We start from the raw sequence: 11121 nt of genomic DNA, 5'->3' as shown, positions 1-11121 counted from the left end.
GTTTTGAATCCTGGACCAGATCCATTCCAGGTTTGCTGGATCACCCAGCTTCACTGATGAAAGTGTATTCTCTCCAGCCCTGGAGAGCTTTCATAAATCAGGGTCATAATGTTATCCACATGAGTTGATTAAAATGACCCTCTCACCCCAGGGGCCAGGAGTCCCACCTGTGAAATAAAAGTTACTTACTTACATTTTACTTATTGTCTAAAAATAACCCTATGACAACAATGTTGCTTAAAATTAAACCTATCATTGACAAAAAAAATACCCTCTAGCATGTGTTTTAACATTATAGTTCTAACACACTGTCTGAGCTTCTCCTTTTACTTCCTACCTGTTTTATTGGCCAGTAAGACCACTAATTTAGAGGCCAAGGTGAATCGGAAGGTGAACAGAAATAGACAGATGTCTGTACAGAAATCCAGATAGCACTAATACACACATTCACACACACACACACACACACACACATATCTATATATATGAGCATGGACATCCATTTTGACAGCATACTACAGGTCATTCATTACCTGTCCTCCAACTGCATCTGTCTGACTCCTATTGCCACACTATGTTTATTAAAATTATTACTAGTTTTATTTTAACTAACATAAATCTTATGGTTATTATATGGTACAGGCAATTAGGTAATTGCCATTTAGTACGGACTGGTCAGAGAGAGATCACTTTGTTGAATGCATTGAACATGTATTGCATAAAATAGGAACCTTTTTTATGCACACGTTTATTAGAAATACATCAGGCTGCATAACAGTTTGCAGTTAATTACTATCTTCATAAGTAGATGGGAAAACCTTCCACCCAACAATGTATGCAGACGCTACTGGAGATATCTGCTATCTGCTTTAACCTACCTGCTCCACACTAAAGAGACATCAAAGGTTCTAATCTTTGCTAATTATTGTCTCATTTCTGAATAGAAAAAAACACAAATTACACAAATCTGTCACTCCTAAATTGTATGCTTTTCGGGGCCGGGTCCTCTCCTCTTCCTGTGTCACTGTCTGTATTTGTCATTTGCAACTATTGCAAGTATTTAATGTACAGCGCTGCGTAATATGTTGGCTTTATGTAAATTATGTTTATTATTATTAATAATATTAATATTAATAATAATAAGACAATCAAAAGTGCATACCAAACACTCACAGGAACGTATGTTATAAAATGTTTCAGTAGGCACATACACTTTTCCCATTTCTATTCACCTTGTACAGCGTCATAGTGCTTGTGTATACTTACTGTGCAAATAATATTAGAATGTGCAACAAAGTTTATTATCCTTACTTTTTTCTTATTTTCTTGCCTTTTTAATTGTTATCAATTGTTAGAAAAGAGAAACCAGAGTATATCAATTTTTATTGAACGTTACAATCTGACATTATTAGTGTGAGATACACTCTGAAAAAAATTATTGTTGGCAATAAAAGGTAACGATTTTATGTCATTATCAGACTGATACTAATTGAGCAATGAAATCCCCTAAATCATTATCAAATGAAATCAAGTTATTCTAGCAGTTGATTAGGAAAAAGTACACCATGTAGGCATCGACTTCTGATTTGTTGATAGGAAAAACCAATATGTTAAAATGTCACTGTATTTCCTGATAGATTTTATTTTCTCTTTTTTCATTTCTTTTCCTTATGGCTTCTGCTTACATAACCTGATCAAAGGTGTGCAGGTGCGAGATTGGGTGAAATAAAGAGTGTGAGAAGGCCATCTTATCTCAGGAGGCTATGCACTCTACATATTCACCCATGTAAATTAAAAATATAGGAGGTGGGTCTGCTTTACCAGGGAACTAAAAGGCATCCAGATCCTGTAGCAGCAATAGATAAATTGAATTTGAAAGTTCAGTTCCAAAAACTATACTTTAAATCATTATTAATGATATATTTGATGATGATATGATTGCTTTGAGAATTTGCATTGTCCAATTTTCAGATTTAGTTAGGGGTAAGAAAACAGGAGCACATCACTTAAAGCCTTACTAACCCATGTTTATTTTTACCTATTCCATTGCAGGTGTCATCATCTTCTTCCTTCTTCTCTTTCTTGTTGCAATTTTCAGCCATCTTGATTGGCTGGGATAACGTAATTATTGTATGATTGCGAAGAAGTTCATTCAGTCTTGGCAATTGCTGGAGAAACCAGGATCTATCGGGTATGTGTCAGGCATACACAGCGCAGCAATCTTCACAACTGAAACAAGTGATCAGACAGGTAAGAATCATCAGCATCAAAGCATCATCTCTCCCTTTCTGCAATAAAGCCCTGCTTGATCACAAATTTATAAAGTGGAACTTTTTTTCCGCTTTAATGTTGTAATTCCCACTTCAGTCACTGTCAAATCCTGGGACAAATCAATATAAAAAATGAAAGTCATATTCCAACTGTCTTCTTTGTTTCAGTAATTGTATTGCTCTATAAAGACTTCAACCCTGTCAGACTTTCCCTGGTGATGTGTTTCACCTTGAAACAATGTGTGATTAGACAACATGAAATGCTTTAGAGAGAGGAGACTGGCAGGATATTTTAAGTTCAGGGGCCAATAAGGATACTTAAATGAAAGAAGTACTGCTTTTTTCTACAAGTTTTATAAAGAGCTTAAATATGTGAAGGCTCTAAAACATTGGTGTTGATTTAGGAATAGATATATACAAATTTTGCATTATATTGCATTTTTAAAAAGGATTCTATTACATCTATTTTACCTGAAAAAGCAAAATTAGGGTGAAATTTATTGTCAATTGGCTGGGCAAAATTAGGAGAATTTTAGGTTGTTTTTATAGATTTTCAATAGCTTCTACCTCAGTTAGAGAAGCTTCTTTCATATATACTCAACTTATTCTACAAAAAAGAGCAACAGTGGTGCAAGGGGGTGGTGGTTGCAGTGAAAAGAGCATGGTAACTTAACTTAGGCTAATTGCTTAGAGTAAACTAATTTTTCAAACATATGGGACCTAGTTATATATTCTTTCCCCTGAGATTTCTCTTGGGGATATTTTTGAATCCTAGTTAGGAAATACTGTTACAGTATCTAACAAGTATATATATATACTTAGTAGGAAGAAAAATAGATGGCAGAATATATTTTTCCACTTACATTGCAGTGGAATCTATGTGTCTACTTGAGGAGGACAAGGATGGTAGTTAAAAGGGGTAAACACGAATTTCAGTGGCAGTTTCTTTTCAATAGACCCTTTTTTGGATCCTAAATAGGTGTTGTTACCAGGGGCTGAAGGCAAACACCATTGAAATAAATGGCTAACATATTTTAGAAGTTTGTTCTAGTCATAGGAGAATGACTACATTATCACCAAAATGACAACAAAATATGTGTAAGGGGCTTGAAGGGGTCTTCCTAAAACATAACAACAGAGTTTTTATCTTTTCTGCTTAATGTATGAAGCGAGTTACTACATTTGAATATATGCCATCCAAATGAAACTCCCTATTTACAATAGAAACTGTGCTAATGCTATTCTGTATTTCTGATATACTCAACACGAGCAGGGTAAAAAGAAGGGGCAGTGCTGCTAAACATAAGAGTGGTAGTAGCTAGATGGAATTAAATACTTAAACAGTTCCAGCACATCATCCCATCCAGGCCAATAAAGATGGCCAAAGACTGGCATTTTGGAAGAAAAGTGGTAGTCAGTGACGACTCCCATAAATGAACGAGCACAGGTGAGAAATTGCAGTCAGAAAGGTAAGCCTATTTTATTGCAGAAGGGACATCTTCTGCCCCTGCGACAATAAAGGACCTACCTAGTTGCAATTTTTGTAATTTCTATATATAGTTCTCACCAAGATTGATTTAGTTTGTTTTCACTATGAATGATAAATTATGAAGGAATAGGATACACTATTATGCATATATGTACAGCGCTGTATATTATGTTGGTGCTATATAAATCTTGTTTATTATTAATAAAAATATTAATAATAAACACTAGCAAATTGTATTATATAGTAAGGAGAAATGAAACAAGGTAGGGGGATTGAAGAGGGAATGTACACAAATGAAAATAGGAAAGTATTGAAAAAACAAAACTAATGAGAAAAATAGCTTTGGGCTTAATTCAATTTTTTTTTGTTTGTCGAGAATTTAAAATGCTTTTAACAGACAATACAGCATTAAATTGGCAGTGTGCAGTTCCTCCAATCCAAATATTCTGCAGATATTACAAAATTCCTTTTGCTGTCATTTCATAAATCAAGGTAACATTCAGTAAAAAGATAAACATTTTACAGTGGATTTCTTAACAGGCACGTTGCTCGAAGTATCATCTAAAATTTGTCATTAACGTCTCCCAGCTGGGATATTTCATTTATAATTGTTATTATAAAATGGACAATTCTTACAAATTACGGTTGCATACTTTTAAATGTTGTTTACTACATAATTGGCATATAATTTGCCTTGGCACTTTGTAGTTTGATGGGAGTTCATGAATCTTAGTAATGTGCATTTATGAACATTAATTGTCTACTATCAAGTACACGGGTCAGGTAAAGTTACTAAATTGAACCAAATAAATGTATCAAAGCCACACACTAAATAAAAAATGGTATCATTAATATAAAATCTCCAAATGATAAGAAATAGCAAAAGTCATGTGTGATTGATTGTGTTGTGTTATCCTTGAAAATAATGAATGTCCCTGCTACTTATTTATTTAAATATTCCTCACAACAGGAAATCACATTGTTTTATATAAAATTGCTATGCAAAATGCAATTAAGTAAGACGCATTTTAGTGCATTTTAATGTTAATGTCGAGCGTATCAACTACATAATATTGAAATTATCCACTATGTAGTATAAAAAGAGTATCTTCTCTTTTATAGAAAGACATTAGGCTTAAAGAACAGACATATCCATATTCTAAATATGACTGCTGGTAAAGAAATGTAGTGGCACAATTATCAAATGTAGAATAGGATGATCAACACTATTTTGGTGATAGTTTTCACCAGTTTTATTAAACACATTTAACTGTTGATCTGCTTCAAAATATCACCTTCTTATAGCTTTCATTTATTTCAACATTTTTGAACATACGGTGAATACATTCAGTTCTTTTTCATCTAAGCTGGAAAGTAGATAATGCTACAACAAAGATTTGTGGTGTTTGCCGCTTTTTGCCACTTTCCTTGGGCTAAATCTATACAAACTGTTTCCCTAGCATTTCAATTCATGTTTAAAGCCTATGTTTGAAATTTCCAATATATTCCAACTGCATAGTCAAAACCACAACATTTTCTTCATGGGCTGTATAGAAAACACATCGTATGTTGCATTTGTAAAGTGTTAAAATGCCCATAACTGCCCATCAAAAGCCATAAAAACATCCAGAAATGCCAAAAACACTGGAAACACATATAAGCAATGACAAACACTTCAAACAACCCCATAGGTAGGAGTGGGGTGTTTATAGACATTTTGTGGCATTTTGGGCTTTGAGGTTTTCTACTCTACCTCTTCTCTCCCACATACCCTGGTTTAAAATGTCTTTATATATGCTTAAAAATCATACCAATACTGTATGGGTATTTATAAGCATTTAATGATAAAGTAAGTGTAGATTTGCTCTAAAATTGATTTTAAGGTTACTCCATTCAAGTGCAAGGAGTTTCTAATTGTTGCTTGACAGTTATTAAGTTACCTCTTTTCTACTCTTTTAGGGGCATGTTCACCAGGGAACACAATTTGCTCCCATTTTGATAAATCCAATGGTTATAGAGTGTTAAACAAGCAAAGAATAAATTCTGTTTTCCAATTTTTTAAAATAGTTCTATAGTTTCCTGTATATATTCCCTGGTGGAGTGCCTATAGCATATATAGTATATACCGGAGTTCATATTTCAGAACTGTGCATATTGTTTTAGCTACAGTGTTACTGCCATTCAGACATTCTCCCACAAAAGCAGGTTCTAAGGGCTTATTCACACTGGCAGTGAGGTTGAGGTGTACTTATCTCTTCCCCACGCCAGGAATAGGGGCTTCAGTGATTGGTAATAGTCCTGCTTCCTGATGCCAACTTCTATGTGCAGATGCTGATTCTTGAACCAGTGCCAGTGTGAATCAGCCCTAACAGACACTTTTCTTTGGGTTATGGAAAAATGTATTTTTAGCAAATGCACAGGCAATGGTTATAAAAATATCCTCTTTTCAAAAACTAAACCCATTTGTCTAACAACACTGGACCATGTATCTGGTAAAAATAGCAAATAGCTAAACAATGGGGAGACAAAACAACTGCTCAACAAACACAACATAGGAGGGTGCATTATGCAGGTCAAGCAATAACTGTCTTCCTGCACCATAAAATAAGGGTTATTATTTTAAGACAATAAAAATTGGACAGAAAGACAACTAATTCACAGAATGTTTGATGGAGGTCATCTAAATCAAATTCAAAGCATAATCCCTAAATAGAGATGGGGGCCTTCAACACCGTTTGTAATTTAATTTTACTTCCATTAAACAGTATTATAACTAGTGTTGGTCGAATAGCTCCCTATTCGATTCGTCAGCTATTCACTCGAATAGAGCAAAATTATTCGGGTGGTCGAATGTCAAAGTCGAACACCATTAAAGTCAATATGAGGAAAAATTTGGGTTTTTTTCAGTACTGTGTAGAGCTTTTACAGCCTCCAAACAGATGTAAAAAGATACATTATAAAAGGATACATAAAAAGATACGTAACACTATTACATACCCCTGTATTTCACATGAATATTAAAGAGCACCTGTCACGTCAATATTAGGCTAAAGCTAGGTACACACTTCCAATAATTATTGTTAGAAAACGAACGATTACGACCAATCAACGATTATGCACGATTATACTTGAACAATCATATTGTGCACAATTCTGTACATGCTGTAACAATATGATCGTTCAAATATAATCCACCAACAGTGTCCACACGCTAGATACAATCGTTTGAACGATGCAGGGAGGGACATGTAAAGGAGAAAGTGTACCGCAGAAACATGTACAATCACTGAACGACCATACACACGATAGTAAAAGATCGTCAGCCAATCAGATCCACCGTGGCGGTCGTTCATTTCCAACAACAATCCTCGTTCGTCGGGGTCCTTGGTCACTTTTTTTTGGCCAATCGGTTGTTCATCGGTCGTTTGACGGTTGTTTTTAACGATAATTATTGGATGTGTGTATGCAGCTTTAGTCTACACGGACTGTTTCCCCAGCGTTTAACCTGAGGCTTTAAAAGCCCGTGTTTGAAGTCCCCATGCATTCCAATGTGCTAATCTCCTCAAGGATCTTTCCTTCAGGCATGTTTTTGAGCGTTATCCTAAACGTTGCATGCAACCTTTAAAAAATTAAAACGCTGGATAAACGCAGGAAAACGCTTCCATTGAACTCAATGGAGGCTTTTTCAAGTGTTTTTAGGCTTTTATGAAATGTTCCATTGAAAACAATGGGGGCTTTTATAAACATTTTTAGCAGGACTTTGGAATCTGGAAGCCCCCTTTAATAAGGAGACTCCCAGATCTCCACCACCCCACCCTGGGGAATGAGTACAGGGGTACATAAAACCCCTTACTCCCCTCTTACATTCCCTGAAAGGGTTAAAATATATGTACAAAATAGGACTAAGATTTAATGTTAAATTATTTTATTAATGTGTTTGTGTTTGTGTAATTAAACTTTTTTTTATAGGTTATCCCAATGACAGGATGATTTCCAGGGCTGCAATGAACACAGCTTGAGCTGTCATCAGGGTTTCCTATTTCTCAGCCAATCACAGAGCAGTAGAGGTGATGAATGGAGAAACATATCTCCCTTGAACCTCTATTGCCCTGGTATGGCCTGTGGTTACAGCTGATTTTAGGCACGTGCTTCCAATTAGCTGTAACCGCAAAATTCCCACGGTCCGGGAATCCCACAATGACATTATGATTCATAATATACATTTCACTACATTTCAGAATAATAATTTGCTTAGTCAGAAGTGTTTATGAAATAGTATAGTACCTGTATAAACCAAAAGGAAAGAGGTGAGTTTCATTCATCATGTTTATTCCACTTCCACTTGATAAGGCAATATTATTTCACTCAAGGAGGATGGACCATGGTGGTGATAAAAGGCTGCTCAAATAAAATTATTATTTCATAATACGTCCCTATATTTAGGATTCCTTAGGGAGTTCAAAACAGCTCCAAAATGGGAGGATAGAATTCTTCCTTAAAAAATAAAAGTAGCTTTCCCTTGGTAGAAAGTAGCAAGGTATTCAGATTATGTAAATTAAAATATGATGGTTTTACACATTTTCACACCACTATTGTCCATATCATGACATGTTCATACCTTCATATCTTGGTATCATGATAACTAGGATTAAAGTGACCTGCAACCTAGTACTAGTAACCATTTGGAGAAACACATTTTCTTTACATGTTTTTCTAGTCTTTAAAACCACAGCTTATCTTCCATGTTTCAGATCAGTGCACATAGATCTTCAGAAACAGTTTTATTAACATGTAGCTTTATTGGCTGCGTGTGGCCACACATTCATGCTTTGTGCATGGTTAATCAAGGCTAATTGCAGCTACACACAACCTCATTATAAAAGTCAATTGTCACACATTTTAAAGGATTCAAAGCAGGATTCGTAGATCAATTTGAAGTGATTTATAGTCACTCAGGTAGTATGATTAAAGTTGCCTTCGGCATTGGTCCACCTTAAATTATACGTTTAAATTCAAGATACTAATAACTTTTATTTGAGGTGTTAACTGTTCAGAATCAAGGCAAAAGTGTACAGAGTAATTCACTTTTACTGCTGGATAAATATTTAATGCTAATTTCAATACTCATTAGATAGCAATTTCAGTAAATGTGCCCTTAATCCTGCTATTGTGGATTGCAACAGTAATCTGTTTACAGATAGGTGAATTATTAGTATTTGTATCCAGTAAATTGTTTAGTTGATATTAAATACACTATTGTTGAATGCTACTCATAATTCTTTATGCTAGGACTTAATACACACATTCTGAACATTTCATGTTAAAGATTTCAGTGTTGTTAAATGTACCTAGGATAAGTATTCTTACACTTAGATGTATGACAGAGAAGAACATTTTCCTAGGCACAGACCTGTTAACGTTACAAAGTCCATTTTGTAAAATTTACAGATCAGCATTTTTTGGCTATAACCTGTATTTTCTCTGATAGGAGAACTTGCCTCATGATTTTTAACCAGGTAAAGCAAGTATAAAAAAATCAAGCATTCTGTTTTTAAACAAAACTCATTTTATGTGGGATTTTTACAAATACCCATATTCCTTTTATATATTACCTAGGTTATTACCCATAGGATTGGGTTTATTTAGCCATAATGGTTTATGGCATATGAGTGATATATAACACAATATCATGCCTAAATGATCAATCAGGCAACAATTTAACTAATAGTAATATTACTAATAATTAATAGTATATATTATTTGTTCAGGAGGGCTATCATTTTAGATGGTATTGTCTAGTAGATGGTTACTGGTAGTGGTGTTTGAATAGTTCAGATCGGAGTCGTTTTGGACTTCACAACAGAACTTGGAAATTGAGCGATCGGAGTTACAATCCAACAATATTATACCTGTAATTGATGGCCGCCAGACCGTCCCTGCTGTTAGAGCTGTCATTGTCTTGTGCCTGGATTTTCTAAGCTGTACAATACCTGTCATCACCTGTAATCATGTATAGTATGGCTCATAAAAAAATACCAATTCAATCTCACAATTTCTGAATCTTTTTAAACTGTTCAACCGATCCAACCAGATTCTTTGTCAGACTTTTATCCCCTCCACAAACTTGTAAATGCAAACTACTGCTCTTAGCCACTCCCAGCCATCCCTCCTTAATATAATGTCTTTTAACCTTGCAGTCAACACAACAATCAACCTCATCCAATCTCTGTATCAAGTGGCTGAGTGCAGATGAGGTTGAGGTTGACTGCAGTTTTTAAGCAGTTGACGTATAAAAAAATGCAACCGTTCTCAAACCACTTTCCAACCGCCATAATCTACAGTTGACGGTAGTTACATTTAAGTCAGTGAAAGCAGCTGGCTACTCAAGGGGGGTCAGAAGCATTTTGTGTTCACTGCAACCACACCGGAACTGCCTGCACAAAGTGGTTCCCAACAATTCCCATTTAGTTGAATAGGGGTGATTGGGAGCTCTTTTGAGCCTCTGACAGACCTCTGAGTTCAATTGGGGGTATATAATTAGCCTTACTATTCCAAGCATCTCTAATTACAAGATGACCAGCCTGGCTATAAAGAATTATAAATCCTTTAGGAAGTAAACTAATTTACATACAGTATATGTATTAAAATTGTTTGCCTGGAACTTAGCATTAAAATTTTTGTGTATATTTTGTGTATAGTGCTAGTTCCATCACTAGCTTTTCAACATAAGTGAAAGACTAAAACATATGTGTATTATGAAACAGTTTCGCTTTTTACAATATGGGTTTCTAGAACATATGGCAGTGATCACAAATCTAGGTAACAGTGATCTGTAGTAATAATTTACAGCTTAAAGCCCTTAAATTGCTGATGTCCTGCTGTGAAACAGAATATTAAATGTTATATTAAAAGCTAAATGAGGCAGCACATATTGGAAGTAAATGACTTGTTATGGCATATTTAAATAATTAAAACCAGAGAAAACAGGTGATTGGGGCAAACAGGCAAAACATTGTCAGAGCTGCTGGCAATGCAAACGTGAACCTGCCAATATTTGTACATCTGTTCTGGATTTTAGAATGGCTTATTACCATGTCATAGTGCCCATATTATGACATATTGCATGCTAATGATATCTCTCATTCTGACCTAAAATACATTCAGTTCATCCTTGTAATACATTCATTTTCCACCAGGTTTATCACTTTAAAATACTAACAATGCTAAAAAAATACCTAGGGATTTTGCCAGAAATCCAGTGAGCTCTCAACTTCTTTGAGTCTAAATACAGTGCTACTTAAGTAATGTTGTCAGTTGTGTCAAGACCTAAAACACAGCTAAAATATTTTTTAGAAACATGTA

This window comes from Pyxicephalus adspersus, chromosome 5, assembly GCF_032062135.1.
Source record: "Pyxicephalus adspersus chromosome 5, UCB_Pads_2.0, whole genome shotgun sequence".
Classification (NCBI taxonomy): Eukaryota; Metazoa; Chordata; class Amphibia; order Anura; family Pyxicephalidae; genus Pyxicephalus; species Pyxicephalus adspersus.
Note: the sequence above shows the minus strand (reverse complement) of the source record.